The sequence below is a fragment of the Marmota marmota genome, unplaced genomic scaffold (assembly GCF_001458135.2).
Source record: "Marmota marmota marmota unplaced genomic scaffold, marMar, whole genome shotgun sequence".
In the NCBI taxonomy this organism is placed as follows: Eukaryota; Metazoa; Chordata; class Mammalia; order Rodentia; family Sciuridae; genus Marmota; species Marmota marmota.
This window is the reverse complement of record NW_026000037.1, coordinates 56,005,554-56,013,843: the sequence shown is the minus strand read 5'-3', so window position 1 is coordinate 56,013,843 and position 8,290 is coordinate 56,005,554.

Here is an 8,290-nt window from a genome sequence, read left to right as displayed (position 1 = left end):
TTTCTATTAAAGAAGAGTTTGGATTACTTAGAAAATACTTTTCTGCCTTTCCATTTTTACTATGGAAAGAGATAAGAGGAATTATCGGTAGCTTAAGTAGCTCAGGTAAATGTGGGCCTATGTAAAAATGCAAATATTTTAAAGACCAGTTGCTTTGCCTATAGTCTTATCTAAAAGAAAGGGGAAATAAATTTGAATACATGCACAGATCATTTTGAAAATTTGCCTTGTGTTTTACTCATATATATATATATATATATATATATATATATATATATATATATATTTATCACCGTGACCAAAAGACCCAACGAGAACAAAGCAGAGGAGGAAAAGTTTATTTTGGCTTATGGTTTCAGAGGTTGAGTTCATTGTTAACAGAATCCATAGCTCTGAGCCAGAGGTGAGGCAGAACATTATGATGGAAGGGTGTGTAGGAGGAAAACAGCTCAGGACACGGTAACCAGGAAGCAGAGAGAGCTCCACTTGCCAGGAACAAAAGATAAACCCCAAAGTTATGGCCCCAGTGACCTACTTTCTCCAGCAACACCTTATCTGCCTACAATTACCACCTAGTTAATCCATATCAGTGGATTAATCTCACATATGAGCTTTTGTGGGGCACCTCATATCTGAACCATAACACCTTGTTTTGGGGGTAGGGCCAGAAGAGATGGAGACACCCATAAATGTCTGATGAACCAGGATGGAGTCTCCAGTTAAGTGTGTGTGTGTGTGTGTGTGTGTGTGTGTGTCCTTGACACTCAACCTTTCCAAAATCTCTACTTTTTGCATCTGTAAAATGAGACATCATTGTGGCACGTAGAGTGTTGAGAAGACTGCATGAGATAGAAAAACAATACATCCTATGTCTCCTATAATTCATTCACACTTTCTTTCTGAGCCAATGTATTTTGGGTCTGTACTGTACATTTTGCAAGTTTCCTTGGCAATTTACGGAAGCACAGGTGTTCTTACTTCACTTCCTGCTAAAATGGAAGAGCAATCATTACTTTAACCATCTAGGGATGAGGCATAGAGGAGCTTTTATGAAATCCTGCCAGAAAACATTTCTTAGTTTAAGTACAAACAAAGGTATTTGCAATCAGGAGCCATACGTCGGATCCCTCATTTTCAATGGATGCTTCTCTTGTCATCCACAAGCTGTTTTGTCACCTAAATAAGGATGAAGACCTGCCCATTATGCCTTTCTTTCTTTCTTTCTTTCTTTTTTTATTCTCCAGTTTCCTTGTCACAGTATTAGGCTGAGAGTGAAACCTTAAGTTCAAAACCTGACCACAGTATTTCCTGTGGTTTCTATTGTATTTCATTACTCTGTGCTAGAAAAGCACAAAGGGAGACACTGCTGTGTCATTACCCAGGAGAAAAGCAAGAAGAACAATCAGCACCAGACCCCCAATTCACCAAGATTTTTTGTGAGAACCTGTTCTTTCACAAAGATAATTGTGGTCATTATTTTTGACAATTATGGTATTTGTATTTCAAAACTCTATATGGAAAACCAGTGAATCAACTTCACTGCTATAAGATAAAAATTCTCACTGCTTTGGATGTTCTAGAAATATATAATCACAGTACAAGAAGGGCTTTGGGCAGCCTCTAAGAGACTATCCAGTGTAGAGACTGACGGTCCCAACTGCTACCTGTGGCTCTGAGATACAGGGTAAGTTACATAACCCATCTGAGCACAGCTATTTTTCATAACCATTTTGCAAGGTTGTTGTGTGAAGATTAAATGAGGTCACCATGCGTGCAATTAATGCAGTTCCATTAACAGTTATTGATTAATACACAACACTGTTACATAACAGTTGCTCAATATTAGGTGTGCTCATCATTGTCATCTTTTTGCAACTAGTCAAGGATGCGGTGTTGGGCTCTTAGTTCTCTATTTTGGTCACTCTCTGAGTCTTCCTGCTATGTAACAGAACTCTCTTATCTTTCTCAAACCAGAGGAAGCCCATTTCATCCTGTCCAGGTCTTGCTCTGTCCTGAATCTGTTAGATAATATGGTTCCAGTCCCCCTTCCTTTTAGAGTTTCTGTTCCCTTTTCTTTGAAATTACCTGATGGTAATTTCTTTGAAATTAGGAGGTGTGTCAGAGATCTGAATGATCGTGCGACTCTGTTACTGTGGATCTTAACCTCCTTTTTGTAACTGAAGGTGTTGCCAGGCTGGATCTTTGTCTTCAGACTCTACTCTTCCAGCTCCACAGCACCAAGAGTAGAACTCTTTACAGAGCAGATGCAAGGAAAATGGTGACCGATAGAGTTTCTGTGTGGTTATTGTATCTCACAAGTCTTGGTTCTTCTCCATTTCATCATTCTGTGTGCCCTTGGGAAGGACAGAAATTGGAATATTGCTCTTTTCCTTGTCAATTTATTCCAATAACAGATCAATACGAGGATTGACATATAACTAGGCTTTGCCTTGAACTTAGCTTAATTTGAGCAACTGTCTACAAAATGAAGAACAATAACTGACATTTATTCAGCACCACACTAGGCTCTGACATTCACTCAGTCTTCATTCTCAAGACTGACTGAGGTAGGTACTCTTCTCATCCCCATTCTACAGCTATTCTAAGTGTTATTAAGGTTTAGAGAAATTGAGTAACCTGTGAGGAGCCAAGCAATGCTAAGAGCAGGGCTGAATTTTAACTCCAGCAGCTTAGTCTAGGAGTCTTTGTTCTTGACCATGTATGAAGCACTTCCAGACATATTCTCACAAAAATTTTTAAGTATGAATCTGAGAAAATGCTTAGTGACAAGAAAGTAGACTAGATAAATTTTTGAAGATTGATTTTACTCTATGATTCTGCCAATTCAAATGTCACATTAATATCACCACATTGCTCCATAATAAAGAATCATAAATTAAGTAGTTTAAACAACAGAAATTTATTGTCTCATGTTTCTGAAGGCTAAAAATCAGAAATCAAGATGGTGGGAGGGTTGGTTTCACTCCAGCTGTGAAGGAAGGATCTATTCCTGCCTTTCTCTTTGGCTTGTACATACCATTTTGTATCATTTATTTTTATCTTCCTCTGAGCATGTTTGTTTCTGTGTCCAAATTGTTTCCTTCTCAGGAGGACATTAATCATACTGGATTAAAGTCCACTCTAATGACTTCATTTCACCTTGATTACCTCAGTAAAGACCCTATCCTCAAATGAGGTCATATTCTGAGATACTAGGGGCTTAGAACACCAACATATCTTTTTGTGGGGGAGGGGGAGATGCATTTCAACACATATAGTCCCCTCTGTCATTTTGAGGTAATAATCAGTATGATGACTCCATTTCCTCACAGCAGGGATGTGATTTGTTAACAAAGAACTGTCAAAAAAGTTTAGCTTCTAGAATCAGATCGGACAACTTTGTTAATAACTCATTTGTAGCTTTTAGTTAATAGTCAAGTAAGCAGATCTCTGTGTACTAATCCTCAAAAACCAGAAAAAACAGGTTTAATAAAGAAAAAATACATTAAAAAAGTTTTAGTCAATGTGTAACTTTTAGAAGACATGACTGTGGATGTCATAAAAGGGATTCTCAGTGAATTAAGCACCATTTTGGAATTAGATATTCACAAATGGGAATGTAGTTTTTTCTAAATGGTTTCTTAAAAGAAGTAATAATTATGTATAGAGGAACAACTTAACTTCAGAATCATTTACTAGTGGAGAGATAATTCTATTTACAGCTGCTATTGTTGATAAATGGCATTATGTTCTTAAGAACTGTTTACAATCAACACAATTATCTCCTTTCTTATTTTATCCAGAACAAAGATAATTGCTGTACTAAATTAGAGAGGAAACCAGAGTGTATGGAATACTAACTTCAAGATGTATTTAAGGAAATAATAACAGCATTGTTATTTAATCACTTTACATGTTGGTTTGTTAAGTCAGGCACTGATGAAGTAAACCAATGGAATTATAGCCAACCATTGCCTGGGGTGGGCTGGACTTGAACAGGATGACCATAAGCATCATTTTTTTTTAGGGTTTCTAGACTTCTGCTTTTTTAAATTTTGAACATGTAATACAGAGTAGAGAAAAGTAGGCTGGTAGAGGGTTCGTCTAGCATGCTTGAGGCACTGAGTTCTATCCTCAGCATCACATAAATGTAAAATAAAAATATTGTGTCCACTAAAAACTAAAAAATAAATATTTAAAAAAACAAAGTAGAAAAAAGTGTATAGAATCTAGCTCTGCTAATTTGTATAAACAAGTGTGCAAGAAGGGTGCCTATACATTAACATATCTCAGAAAGAACACATGAGAATCTCCTAGCTAGAGACTAGAGGTGGGGGAATAGGGGAAACTAAGTTTTCACTGTACATCTTTTGAATATTTTTATTGATTTATTTATACTGTGTTCATTTATAGTACTTATTTTAATAAGTCATCTAAGGTATCCACATGGTTTGGTTCCAGGATCCTTCACAGATGTCACAATCTGCAGATGCTCAAGTCTCATGAAAACTGGCACAGTATTTGCATATGACCTACACATATCATCCTCTGTGTGTGTATACATATACATATATATAAATGTGTGCATGGTACACAAGCATTCTGCCATTGAGCTATGCCCCCACACGCTTTAAATCATTTCTTGATTATTTATATATCTAATACAACATAAAAACTATGGAAATAGTTGTCATACTGTATTATTTAGGGAATAATGACAAGAAAAAAGTTCATACAAGTGCAATTAAAATTTATTTTTTCAATCTGTGGTTGGCTGAATCCCCGGTTGCACAACCAATGGATATAGAGGGCCAAATGTAAGAACATGTTTCTGATAACTGCACGCACGCAGCTGAATGAGCCAAAGACACTCAGGTTGCAAGTTGCTCCAAGAATCCTTCCAACCTCCTTTTCCCTGTGTCAGTGTGGGGCTGCCTCTAGGCAAGGTCTGAAATTTAGTGTACTTTGGTTTCTAGGCCCTCCCTTCTAGCACCTGCCTCCTCTTCCTATCAGAGGCTAAGACAGGTTTTCAGGCTTAAAGAAATAAAATTCATGCCTGTGAGAACTGGGCTGAGAGGAATTTGGCTTGTTGTTCCTCAGGCTTTAGAGACTAGAAATTCTTACTATGTCCTGGTATCTGCCTAGCTGAGAAAACCCTTTCCCCATCACAGAATCTGAGGTGATTAAGAATCTGCAAACTTCAACAAAGTCAGCAAGCTCCACCCAACCCCAGCTTGTTGGAATTTGTATCCAACATCCCTGCCCAGAGCCCCATCCTTCCAATGCTTGCCCACCAGGAGCTGCCCTCAAACTCCTACTGGTGCAAAAATAATCCTTGTGCAATGTTGAACTTGAACTCTATGAACCTTCCACCCAAGACCCGGCCCTACCATCAGTGCCCTTCAAGTGTTCTATTCTGTCTCCCCTCAACCTCTTCCCCATATTAACAACCTCAGTTTCTTCATCTCTTCTTTACATAACCTGAACTTCAGCTAACTTTGACCTCTTGCAGCTCCAACACAATGCCTGTGGTAGATAATATCGGGTGAGGCTCCCAATGGTGAAGGCAAATTTTACCAGTGCTCCAAACTGTCAGGAGCAGACATCACCAACTTTCCTTTATAAGTTGCCAACTTAAAATTTAGGCCAGGATCAAAGCATCATTTCTTTTTTCTCCTTGTGGGTGAGGGGTAGTAATATTGCACTACTGCATCCCTCTGCTGACTCATGTTGAGCTGATTATTGCATAAAACTCCTGTCATGGCCACAGTGTGGCCCAGAGTCCCATGCTTGCGTTTCTGTAAGCTCACAAGAACCTTGCACCTTTCCCTTTAGCATCTCATCTTGTTAGGCCATGGTTAGACCTCACAGAGACATTTAAGACCCAGCTTCTATCTTCTCATGTGTTCCCCTAGTGTGTCAACAAACTTGCCTCTCTATCTCCCTCCAGATCAATGACAAAAGTTACCCCCTTTAGCAACAGAACTCAGATCAGAGTCCTTTCCACTTTGAAGGTAAAAGAGGGGCCAACTGGGAGAGAGGAGGACCCAAAGGAGACTTCAGTGCTTGGAGGATCTTCTCACCAGAAAATTTTAATTTATTCCATTCATAATAAGCAGTAAAAATTGTGAAGTAAGAGGGATACCTGTTTGTATTTCTGCCAATGGAAACAAACCAACCAACCCACTTGTATTTCTCAGGAGATGATTGCAACAGGGAATGGAGAGTGAGTTGGAAATGAGAAGAGCCTGTGTACCTTGTCCATCCCTCCTCTTAAGGGATCGAGGTATGGAGAAGGAGCCTGGGGGTCACTGACTGGGAGGTTTGTCTGAGGATTCAACCCTCAGAGTTTTCCAGTTTCTGATTTAGGATGGCTCCATGGCAAGAAAGAACTTTAAGGAAGCATTTTGGGCTATAAGAATCCTTTGTCTACCTTCCATCCCTCGTTCCTTTCAACTAGCATTTGACCAAGGTGGCAGGGGGGAGGGATATGGGGGGGCAGGTTAGGACTCGTAGATGACTGAAGATGAAAAAGTCTTAAATCTTTGTTCATTTGTAAAACAGAACAGTAAAAATCACTGCCAGGTAAGGGCTGTGATGGTTGGTCGGCACTCCGGGTGGAGTTGGGCTCACCATAGAGGTTTAGTGAATGTGGGTGACTTACCACAATGGCAGCAGAAGTGGCAGCCACTCCCCCATAGATTTTTACTCAAAAATAATAAAAAACATTCTAGTAACTCGAGCTAATTGACAAAGTGATTAGGAGGTGGTGACCTTCCATTCTTCAGTGGTATTGGAGCAGAAGCTTGTCATATTGGGAATGTTCTTGGTGAAATGTCTCTGTGAGACAGATGCTGGACTATATGACCTTTTCTAGGCAAATTAGAAGGCCCAGCGACTTACTAGTATTTTCTTAGATTGTATCTGGTAGTCCTGGGAGGCCCTGACCTCATTCTGGCTAGGATCCTTTATTTCTTTCATTAGGGTGCCTAGGGATAGCCCCACCAGAGTGACAAGGCCAGTCTGTCCCACTTTTACTGGGGGGCAAAAATATACAGTCATAGGGAAACATAATATTTGTGGGACTCTAATCTTTGGTCTTTTTTCTTTGTCTGATCTTAAAAGCTGAAAGATTCAAAGTGTTGGTCAGGACAGTTGATCTAGAGTCTTCATGGAGGTTAGCAAAAGTGAATACAAGTAAATTTCTAAAGCAACTATCAATAACAAATAAATAAGACCCAGAACAAGAAAAAAAGAAAGAAAAAAGAAAAGATTGAAAATTCAGAAATCTGGGTAGAACAATTCAAAGATCTAAGGAATTATGTATAAGGGTTTTTATTATTTTATTTATTTGTAAGTGAGAAAAATCCAAAAATAGAACATAGGAAAACAAAAAAGAGTTTTTCATATATTGCTCAAAATTATGTATCACTCTTATGCACAATTATTATTGGCTAGGCAAGTCTAATATTAGATTGATGTAATAAAGATTTTTCTTTAAAAAAACCAGAGTCAAAGTTTAGAAAAATAGTCTGTAAGACTCAAATTTTTTGTACCATAGCACACTACTCTGAGCAGGACTCTGTCATGAGGCTGACCGGGTTTGAGCCCTGGCCCACACCTACTAGAAGAAAGACCTTGGGAAAATTGTGTTCACCTCTCTATGACTTCATTTCTCTACTTCTTAAAAACACAGCTAACGGAGATATGGTTAGGTTAGATAAAATCACTCATGTAGCATTCAGCAAATGTATTAAGAATCTGCTATTTTTTCCTATTAAGCCCTTGTGAAGGCAGGGGTTTGGGATGCCCTTTCAAACCCAGGTACCACCACTCATTAGGTGGTATCGTGCTTAAATCAGAGTTACCATCTAGGAGGGAAAGGTGTACAATGAGGATCCAGGCAAAATCATTTTGCCTATGTTGCCTGGATTGTGTTGTGAATTCATAGCAGAACTCTTTCGGTCTCCAGTTTCTCAAAAGGAAATAGAGCTGGACATGGTGGCACATGCCTGTAATCCCAGTGACTCAAGAGACTGAGGCAGGCAGATCCCAAGTTTGAGGCCAGCTTGAGCAATGTAGAGAGATCCTGTCTCAAAATCATAATAAGAAGGGCTGAGGATATAGTTCGATGGTAAAGCACCTCTGGGTTCAATCCCCAGTACTGAAGAGAAGAAGAAAGAGGAGAAGGAGGAGGAGGAGGAAGGAAGAGGAGGAGGAGGAGAAGGGGGAAGGAGGAGGAAGAGGGGAAGAGGAGGAGGAGGAGAAGGGAAGAGGAGGAGGAGGAGGG